The sequence below is a fragment of the Lucilia cuprina genome, chromosome 3, assembly GCF_022045245.1.
Source record: "Lucilia cuprina isolate Lc7/37 chromosome 3, ASM2204524v1, whole genome shotgun sequence".
Lineage (NCBI taxonomy): Eukaryota > Metazoa > Arthropoda > Insecta > Diptera > Calliphoridae > Lucilia > Lucilia cuprina.
This window is the reverse complement of record NC_060951.1, coordinates 7,623,708-7,636,107: the sequence shown is the minus strand read 5'-3', so window position 1 is coordinate 7,636,107 and position 12,400 is coordinate 7,623,708.

Sequence of the window (12,400 nt, the reverse complement as noted above, 5' to 3'; positions counted from 1 at the left end):
CTAGACTATAGACTAGACTATAGACTAGACTATAGACTAGACTATAGACTAGACTATAGACTAGACTATAGACTAGACTATAGACTAGACTATAGACTTGAATATAGAATAGAATATAGACTAGACTATAGACTAGAATATAGACTGGACTATAGACTGGACTATAGGCTAGAATATAGACTAGACTATAGACTAGACTATAAACTAGACTAGACTATGGACTAGACTATAGACTGGGCTATAGACTAAACTATAGACTAGACTATAGACAAGACTATAGACTAGACTATAGACTAAAAGTACTTTTTAAAAACTTTCCTTTAAAAATATATTAATTTTCTTTAAATTTGTTTAACAAAAAATATTTAATTAACCTAATCCATAACAATTTCACTTTAAGCCATGTTATCAGCAAGTTATTACATTTTTTCTTTTGGTTGATTTTTAATTATATATTTTTTAAGTTTGCTCTCTTTTGGCTATAATATGTATGTGGTTTTCATTTGTTTTTGGCCCCACAATAATCATAAATGTTGTTAACAACACAATTTCTAAACCGACCAAAAAAATGGTATATACTAAAGTATAAACTTGTTTAATAACTTTGGCAAAGCTGAAAAAAAGCATTGCTGGCTGGTTTTATATTTAATGACCTTGTAAAACGTAATATTTATTTCACTTTCTTTCATTTAAACACAGACACACATACACACTTTGTAAAGGCCAAAAGCAATAGCAGCAACAGCAGCAGCGCCAACAACAAAGTTAGTTTATAGCTGAAGTAAACTTTTTACTCAAGGTTAATTTAAATAGAATTTTGGTTTTTGTTGCTGATTAGAAAGTAAAAATTTCTTAAAGGGCAAACAAGTACTAAACTAAGATTATCCCTAATGTTTAGTTTTTTGTCTACATGAGTAGAATTTGTAAAATTTATTTAGCAAAAAAAAATTTAGCAATTTTAATTAATAAATGTTAAAGAACATGTAGATTTCTAGTTGAAATAATTATAATTTAAATATTTGTTGCCATTAAAGGTGTGTTGTCATCAGCTTTAAAGGAGTGTTGTCCAGCGAATGTAAAGAAAACAGTAGAATGAAACATGTTGATTTATCAAGAATTTGTTTTAATGAAAATATGTAAAGAAATCGTTAAAACTTGCAAGAATTGTGGGATTAACAATAAAGAAAGAATGTTTACATGACATTCTTAAGACACGTTTAAACTTGTGAATTGTTTACATAAGGTAAATAATAAAAAAAATTTACTTAAACCTAGAAAATTACTAAAAATTTGCATAAATTATTGAATATCTCTAATTTTTTTCAATTGTTGACACTAAGTAAATAATGTCAATAATGTAAACAATGTAAAAATCTCAAAAATGTTTTGTATAACTTATTGCTACTTACAAATCAATAGATTTTTATACATATAAATTCCTGACATTTTAAATTGTTTACACCAATATTTAAAGTATCACGTCAAGAATGTAAACAATGTAAAAAAATACTCAAAAATAGTAAAATGTAGTATAAGAATGAAAACTGCTTGTATTTTAAGGAAAATTGTCTTCAAATGTTTAAAATTTGCAATTGTTTACATCATGTCAACTATGTAAATAATGACAAAAATGTAAAGAAAATGTGTTTCATATAAGAAAACTAAGGTATTTTAATTTAAAAAGTTTAATTTTACAATTGTTGACATAATGTCAAATATGTAAAGTATTAGGTCATCAATGTAAACAATGTAAAAAATACTCAAAATTAGTAAAATATAGTATAAAATTGAAAACTACTTGTTTTTTAAGGAAAATTGTCTTCAAATGTTTACAATTTGCAATTGTTTACATCATGTAAAGTATGTAAACAATGAGAAAATTTAAACTAGTGATCTTTATATGATCAAACGAAAACATATTTGACTGAAATTTATATTTTTACAATTGTTGACAAAATGTCAACAATGTAAAAAATGATGTCAAGAATGTAAACAATGTAAAAATTTCTCCAAAAGCATGAATTTTGTTTATAAGTAAGAATCAGTTATATTTTTTATAAAATTGTCCTTAAATTTGTAAAATTTTTAATTGTTTACACAAGGTAAACTATGTAAAGAATGATTAAATATGAAAAAAATGTACACGACTTGTTGTAATAAACATATATTGGCTTCAAATTTGTAATTTTACAATATTTGGCAATATGTCAACAATGTAAAATATTATGTCAAGAATGTAAACAATGTAAAAATTTATCTAAAAGCATGAATTTTGCTTATAAGTAAGAATCAGTTATATTTCTTATAAAATTGTCTTTAAATTTGTAAAATTTTAAATTGTTTACACAAGGTAAACTATGTAAACTATGTAAAGAATGATTAAATATGAAAAAATGTACACGACTTGTTGTAATAAACATATATTGGCTTAAAATTTGTAATTTTACAATATTTGACAATATGTCAACAATGTAAAATATTATGTAAAGAATGTAAACAATGTAAAAATTTATCTAAATGCATGAATTTTGTTTACAATTAAAAATTATTTATATTTTTTATAAAATTTTCTTTGAATTTGTAAAATTTTGTAATTGTTTACACAAGGTAAACTATGTATGAATGATTAAATATGAAAAAAATGTACACGACTTGTAGTAATAAACATATATTGGCTTAAAATTTGTAATTTTACAATATTTGACAATATGTCAACAATGTAAAATATTATGTCAAGAATGTAAACAATGTAAAAATTTATTTAAATGCATGAATTTTGTTTACAATTAAAAATCATTTATATTTTTTATAAAATTTTCTTTGAATTTGTAAAATTTTCAATTGTTTACACAAGGTAAACTATGTAAACAATGAAAAAATTTCAAAAATTAACTTTCATATGACAAAACGAATGTTTTCCTGACTAAAATTTATGTATATACAATTGTTGACATAATGTCAATAATGTAAAGTATTATGTAAAGAATGTAAATAATGTAAAACTACTTTCAAAATCTTTAAATTTTGGAAATAATTATAAATTGCTTACATTTCAATAAAAATTTCGATAATTTTGGAAAATTTTCAATTCTTTACACCGTGTAAACTATGTAAACAATTAATTATTAATGAAAACGAAAACGTAGCAAAACATGTTTTATTTAATAATTAAATCACATTTTTTTAAAATTTTCTTAAAAATTGTTGTAAAATTTGCAATTTTTACGTTTTTGACGCGAGGTAAACAATGTAAAAAAAGTTTTAAATTGATATTTTTCCATAAATTTATAAAAGTTTAGTTGTAATTTTATTAAAAACCAAGATTTTATTAATTGTTGACATTATGTAAACAATGTAGAATTGGAGGTAAACAATTGAGTTTTTTGTAAAATTTTGAAAAAAATTAAGATTTTTTACTATTTTATTAAAGTTAAATAAAAATTTAAATAATTTTTGTTAAAAAAATTTTAAAAACTGTTTACATTTTTTACATGACTTAAGGTAAACAATGTAAAATATAAGTTTAAATAAGAAAATTTCTTAAAATTTACATTTCTAAAATAAAAAAAAAAAATAAATAAATCTTTATTGCAATTAATTTTTTCATTTAATTTGCAACTAAAACATCTTAAAACCTGTTTTTTAATAATTAAAAAATTACAGTCATCTTGCATTATCTTCAAATATTAATTAAAAACCAAATTAGACAAAACTTTTATTAACCTCATAAAAGAAAACCTTAAGCAATTTTCTAAATAGTTTTCAATTCTCAAAACTACACAAAAACTTGTGATACAAAAGAAAATTTTTCGATTCTTATTTGATGAAAAAAAAAACCAAAGTGAACTGAAAAAGCTGTATTTTTCTTCGTTTTTCATTCTTTTTTCCTTTTAGATTTATTGCGACAAGAAAAAAAAAACAGGCCTCCTCTCTATCTCTCTTTAGTCATTGTTGCCATTTACCACAACACAAAAGTGACGCCTTTAGCTTGTACAATAAATTGTTAAATACATACTGCAACAGCAGCAGCAGCAAAACAACACAAAAATAACAACAATTCAACAGGGTATTTTTAATTAAAACAACAAACATTAAACATGCTAAGATCAACACCGTAATAAAGAAGAAAAAAAACTTATTACTCGTTTTGAAAACATTGTCTGTCTGTCTTTTCTTTTTGCGGCATTTGGTTAGTATTCACATTTCACATTAGTATTCATACAGTATTCACCAAAAACCCAAAAAACAAAAACGGAAAATGTAATACATTTTTTCAAGGATAAAAGTACTTTTAGGAGTTTAGTACTAATAATGTTGCAAAAATCTGTAGTCTTGACTATAGATCAATCTACAGTCTTGACTATAAAACAATCTATAGTCTTGATGATTAAAGATCAGTATCTATAGTCTTGATGACTATAGATCAGTATCTATAGTCTTAATGACTATAGATCAGTAGTATTAGTCTTGATGACTATAGATCAAACTATAGTCTTGACGATAGATCAATATATAGTCTTGACTATAGATCAATCTATAGTATTGACTATAGATCAATCTATAGTCTTGACTATAGATCAATCTATAGTCTTGACTATAGTTCAATCTATAGTCTTGACTATAGATCAATCTATAGTCCTGACTATAGATCAATATATAGTCTTGACTATAGATCATTCTATAGTATAGTCTATAGATGAATTTACAGCCTTGCCTATCAATCTATAGTCTTAACTATAGATCAATTTATAGTCTTAACTATAAATCAATCTATAGTCTTGACTATAGATCAATCTATAGTCTTGACTATAGATCAATCTATAGTCTTGACTATTGATCAATCTAAAGTCTTGACTATAGATCAATCTATAGTCTTGACTATAGATCAATCTATAGTCTTGAATATAGATCAATCTATAGTCTTGACTATAGATCAATCTATAGTCATGACTATAGATCAATCTATAGTCTTGACTATAGATCAATCTATAGTCTTGACTATAGATCAATCTAAAGTCTTGACTATAGATCAATCTATAGTCTTGACTATAAATCAATCTATAGTCTTGACTATAGATTGATCTATAGTCTTGACCATAAATCAATCTATAGTCTTGGCTATAGATCAATCTATAGTCTTGACTATAGATCAATCTATAGTCTTGACTATAGATCAATCTATAGTCTTGAATATAGATCAATCTATAGTCTTGACTATAGATCAATCTATAGTCTTGACTATAGATCAATCTATAGTCTTGACTATAGATCAATATATAGTATTGACTACAGCTCAATTTATAGTTTTGCATATGGATCAATCTATAGACTTGACTATGGATCAATCGAATGACTTAACCATAAATCAAGTCTTGTCTATTGAGCAATCTATAGTCTTGACAACATATCAATCTATAGTCTTGTCTATAGATCAATCTATAGTCTTGACTATATATCAATCTATAGTCTTGACTATAGTTCAATCTATAGTCTTGACTATAGTTCAATCTATAGTCTTGACTATAGTTCAATCTATAGTCGTGACTATAGATCTATCTCTAGTCTTGACTATAGTTCAATCTATAGTCTTGACTATAGCTCAATATATAGACTTGACTCTAGATCAAACTATAGTCTTGACTATAGATCAATCTATAGTGTTGACTATAGATCAATCTATAGTCTTGACTATAGATCAATCTATTGTCTTGACTATAGATCAATCCATAATCTTGACTATAGATCAATCTATAGTCTTGACTATAGAACAATCTACAGTATTGACTATAGATCAATCTACAGTCTTGACTTTAGATCAATGTACAGTCTTGACTTTAGATCAGTGTGTAGTGTTGTCTATAGATCAATCTATAGTGTTGTCTATAGATCAATTTATAGTCTTGACTATAGATCAATCTATAGTCTTGACTATAGATCAATTTATAGTCTTGACTATAGATCAATTTATAGTCCTGACTATAGATCACTTATAGTCTTGACTATAGATCAATCTATAGTATAGACTATAGATCAATCTATATTCTTAATTATAGATCAGTCTTTAGTCTTGACTAACCTCATTTGATGTCGGGTATATAAAATTCGTCATATCCGTATAAAACACTTTTATTTGTGTATTTTGTTTCTTTTTTGTTTAATTTTTCTTCATTACCTCTTCTTAACCATCATTCTTCTCATCTTATTTATAAAATAAAAAAAATGTATCATTATCTTTTATAGAAATTAAAAAAAAAAAACTCTTAAACATTCACAGACATTTATACATCTATTAAAGATATATCAATATGCAAGAGTAAAAGCAGAATATGGTAAACCAACAGCAAACAAGTACAATATTAACAACAATAACAACAAAAGCATGATATTAACCAAACATATTATGCAGCCAGTCTTCAGCCCCCTCATAAAATTGTGTTTGAATATTTGTTGTAATCACTTGGGGCCACTATAATATAGTGGTTTTATGTTGTTGTTGTTGGGTCCATAAGCAGGGAAGTGTGAGTAAACAAATGTGGATGTCTGGCTCATCATTATTTAAAACTTTTTGTTAACATAAAACTTCATTATGTCTTAAATCGTCATTATCTCCTTAAAAGAAAACAAGTTGTGAGAGTGTGATAGACTTTTTTTACTCTTCTCTTATACATTATTGTTTTTGTTGTTATTGTATTATTTTTTGGGAAGTTTATGTTTGATTATTTATGGATGAATATAAAACTGATCATTATCATCAATTTTAATGTTAATTATGATGAAAAAGTGAAGCTCTTAAGGAATTATGAACAAAACATTAAAAAATTAAAATGTAAGGGAATGAACTAAGAAAAAGTTAAATTTACATAAACATTTGAAAAATTTAAAATTTTTACTAACATACCCAATAGTTTTGGTAGGGGTTAAAAAATCACTAAACTCAAGAGAGAACAATAATTACCATAATGTCTCTAAGTAATCTATTAAGTAGTCGATTTTAAACAATATCCTAAACTACTCTTTAAAAAGAAGATATTTTATCCACCAAAATACAAAAATTACCAATTTCTAAATAAAATCAAACTGCCGGGTTTAAGGTCAAATTGTGTGAGTATGAGAAAATCAATTTTGTTTATGTTTCATAAAATATTTTAGTTGGAATTGATTTTAAATTGGAAACTAAATGTCACAGTTTTTACAGTGTTGACATAATAAGCACAAGATGGGAAGACGGCTAAAGGGGAAAAGATTGAATACAAATGTCTATCATTACCAACAGGTTAATTGGTAAACAATATTGTGAGAAAAAAGGGGAAAATTCTTAAAATGAAAAAAGAAAATAATTTTGAAGAATAAATCTAACAAATTTAAATTATAATCCTATAGATAAGAATTTGGTCTATAGACTACACTATAGACGGAACCAAAGAATAGACTATAGACTGGAATATAGACTAGACTTTAAACTAGAATATAGACTAGACTAAAGACTAGACCATAGACTAGACTAGACTATAGACTAAACTGGAGGCTAAACTATAGACTGGAGACTAGACTAGAGACTAAACTAGAGACTAGACTAATGACTAGACTAGAGACTAGACTAGAGACTAGACTAGAGACTAGACTAGAAACTGGACTAGAGACAAGACTAGACTAGAGACAAGACTAGAATAGATACAAGACTAGACTAGAGACAGGACTAGACTAGAGACTAAACAAGAGACAAGACTAGACTAGAGACAAGACTAGACTAGAGACAAGACTAGACTAGAGACAAGCCTAGACTAAAGGCAAGCCTAGACTAGAGACTAGACTAGAGACTAAACAAGAGACAAGACTAGAGACAAGACTAGACTAGAGACAAGCCTAGACTAAAGGCAAGCCTAGACTAGAGACTAGACTAGAGACTAGACTAAAGACTAGACTAGAGACTAGACTAGTGTAGGAACTTAACTCGTTCTTAAAACACTTTAGTTTTACAATTTTATTATTATACAAAAAACTTTTCCTGTTATTGTTTGATTTAAAAATATTTAATTTTTCATTATAAATAAAATTCTTAAACAATTAACATTAATATTAAAATATAAAAAATTTAATAATTGTTCCTACATCAATTGGCGATCCTGCCTAACGAATAATTGTTTTTATATAATATTGCGGAGCTAAATAACCATACATATTTGGTGTTTATAAACTATAAAATCAAATATATGTATATATATTAGCAAATCATTTTTAAACAATTAATGGATAACAAATTGCTATAATCTTTCACAATCACATCCAGAATAATATCTTTTACACTGGAAGGATAAATATATTGAAAATATCTTCAATTAAGTTCAAGCAAGCATTTGTAAATATCAAGAATTGAGGTTCAATTTCAAATACATGCAATAATCAAATATTATTAAGAACTGGTTTTCCTGAAACAAAATTTAAAATCTCTACTTCTATCAACTATCTATCAACATAATTTTATTATTAATTTAAACCGTAAATATTAAATAATATAATTCAATAACATTTGTTAAATATATTTAAGTATTAACACACATTGAAAACCTACCACTCAGTATTCGTTAAGTTTTATTAAACAATTTTAATATTAAATCAATTTGTTACCTACAATCTTGTCAGCTTCATAAGTTATGGTTCTAATTAGATCTTTGACCCGTAAGAATATATTACTAGATATTGAACAACCGACTACTACAAACGATTTAAATACTTCCATTCGTACTCCTTTATCCTGTAGTTCTCCGAACGATCATTTAACAGTTATAGAAAATCCCAATATGAATAACCAATCATTTAATTTCCCAGTTGTTAACGACAATGTTAAATTACCACCTTTTTGGATTTCTTGTCCACAAGCATGGTTCATTCAGACTGAAATGCAGTTCAATATAAAACAAATAACAGATGATACCACAAAGTATCAACATGTTATTGTAGCACTTCCACAGGAAGTAATCATTAAAATATTAGACGTTTTACAAAAACCACCCACTTTAAATAAATACGAATTTATTAAAAATGTGTTATGCGAGCGATTTTCACTTAGTGAAGAAAAGAGACTCGAGCAGTTATTTTCTGATAAACAGATTGGTGATCGTAGACCTTCAGAATTTTACAGAGATATGTCCAATATTTCCGGATCAGTATCATTAATAGGAAATGATCTTCTTTATAAACTATGGTTACGCAAACTTCCACAAGAACTACAAGTACATTTAACATCTTCAAATTTAGAAAATTTAGATGACAGAATCAAACTTGCTGATAAAATTTGGGAGGTTTTGAGTAAGAATCAAATATTTCAAATTAATTCCAATAGTAATAATCAAGACATAATTCAGCAATTTTCAACAATAACATCCCAAATTAGTAAAAATTTAGATAAATTAAGTTTAGAAGTTTCAGAACTTAGGTCATCTAGACAAATAAATATCGATTATTCAAACAACCGAAGGAAATCTAGGAGTAGATCACGTCTGAAGTTCGAAAAATGCTGGTATCATTTTAAATTTGGCTCAAATGCTCATAAATGCATCCCTCCGTGTAACTTTGTCCCAAATAATACTAATTTAAACTAAATAATCCTATCATGGAGGTGACGGATGATAGGATATGTTCAAAACCATCACGTCGCCTATTTATTTATGATCGTTATAATAAATTAAATTTTTTAATTGATACTGGAGCATGTGTATCAGTTATTCCAATCTCAAAATTCAAAAAATTTAAGTGCAAGTCTGATTTAGTATTGTCAGCAGCAAACGGTTCGAATATTGAGACATTTGGCAGCAAACTTCTAAAAATAGATCTTGGTTTAAGAAGAGAATTTAATTATCCATTTATTTTGGCAGATATAAATACACCAATAATAGGAGCAAATTTCTTGGAAAATTTTGATTTGTTGGTCGACATGAAAAACAAAAAAATCCACGATTCTATAACAAAATTGAAAATATCAGGTTCGTCGGGTTTTAGTGATATTTTTTCATTAAAAGTTCTAGTTCCTCAAAATAAATACACAAAACTATTAGATAACTTTCCTAAAATTACTGCAGAACCCGATTATACGAAAACAGCAGTACATACTACAGTACGCAAAATAATAACTAAAGATAACTTACCATTCTCAAGACCTAGACGTCTTGATCCTTTGAAATTAAATGTAGCTAAAAAAGAGTTTGAATATTTGGTTAAAATTGGAGTTTGTCGACCATCAACCTCTCATGCAGCATCTCCTTTCAATTTAGTACCTAAAAAAGATCCTAATGATTGGAGACCGTGTGGAGATTACCGCCGTTTAAATTGTATAACAGTTCCAGACAGATATCCTTTACCAAATATTCAAGACTTCAATATAAATATGAAAGGAAAAACTATATTCTCTAAAATAGACTTAGTAAGAGCGTACCATCAAATTCCTATTGCTCCTGAAGATATACATAAAACCGCGATTACAACACCATTTGGTATGTTTGAATTCACCAGAATGCCATTTGGATTGAGAAATAGTGCTCAAACATTTCAAAGATTCATGAACGAAGTATTTTTTAGTTTCGATTTCGTATTTATTTACATAGATGATATTTTAATTGCTAGTTCAAATCAAGAAGAGCACATTAAACATCTAAAGTTAGTTTTTGAACAGTTGGATAAGTTTGGCCTTAATATCAAACCATCAAAATGCGTTTTTGGTCAAGAATCTTTGGATTTTTTAAGTTATCAAATATCTAAAGATGGTATACAACCATCAAAAGATCGCATTGAAGCGATCACATCTTTTGAGAAACCAAATTCTATTAAAAAATTACAAAAATTTTTAGGCATGATAAATTATTATCATAGATGTATTCCTATGCTAGCAAAAGATTTAATTCCTTTGAATGATATAGTTACTGATGGTAATAGGAATAAAACAAATGCTATCAAATGGTCTAAAGAAGCAGAAGATGCATTTAATATAGTTAAAAGAAAATTTACAGAGAGTACATTACTTACTCATTATGATGAAAATTCGAAACTTTCTCTAGCGGTTGATGCATCAAATGTTGCTATCGGTGCAGTTTTACAACAATCAGACGGTAGTTATTGGAAACCATTGGCATATTTTTCAAGGAAATTAAGTAATGCCGAAAAACGATATTCTACATTTGATAAGGAACTACTTGGAGTTTACTTGTCAGTTAAACACTTCAAATATTTTTTGGAAGGACATTCGTTTACGATATTCACTGATCATAAACCATTGACATATATTCTTAACTCCAAAACAGACAGATCACCTCGACAAACAAGACATATGGAATACATTGCACAATTTACTAATGACATTAGATATATTAGTGGTAAAGATAATGTGGTAGCTGACACATTATCAAGATTACCAGAAATAGACGCCCTAGCACAAAGTGAAATTAATTTTAATACATTACAAAAAGAACAAGAATGTGAAATTTTAAGTGGTTTAATAGACGAACAATTTAAAACTAAATACAACATTAAGGAAGTTAAAATTCCAAATTATAATTTTAATATTTTATGCGAAATTACTGGCAAATGTACTAGACCTTATATTCCTAAAATAATGAGACAAACAATTTTTCGAAAAATTCATTCACTGGCACATCCCGGCGCCCGCTCTTCTAGAAAAATGATTCAAAGTAGATATTTTTGGCCTTTCATGAACAAAGACATAAATTTATGGGTTTCAGAATGCATTGAATGTCAAAAATCCAAAGTAAATAGGTACACCAAATCACCTAATGTTGAAATTCCAATTCCAAAATGTAGATTCGAACATATTCATATGGATATTGTTGGACCATTACCAGTCTCAAGAGGTTATAAATATATTTTAACATGTATAGACAGAACTACGAGATGGCCAGAAGCTTATCCATTACAAAACATTACGTCTGAAGAAATTGTTAGAAATTTTATTCAACATTATATATCTCGTTTTGGTATTCCATTGAAAATTACAGTAGATCGTGGTTCACAATTTACATCTAGTTTATTTTCGAATTTAGTGGATATACTGGGTATAGAAAAAATTCATACCACTGTCTATCATCCACAATCCAATGGAATGATAGAAAGATTCCATCGTCAACTTAAAACATCTCTTACCTCATCAAATGATACTTTACATTGGTCTGACGAACTTCCTGTTATACTATTAGCTTTGCGTAATCAAGTGAAAGAAGATCTTAAATGTTGCCCTTCTGAGATGGTTTATGGACAGACTTTGAGAATTCCAGGAGAATTAGTAATACCATCTCAAAATTCAGAAAATACTACTGAGTTTTTACTTAAGAAACTAAGAGAACATTTTTCATCTATTCGCAGTGTTATTTCTCACCATGGAAACAATCCAAGTTAC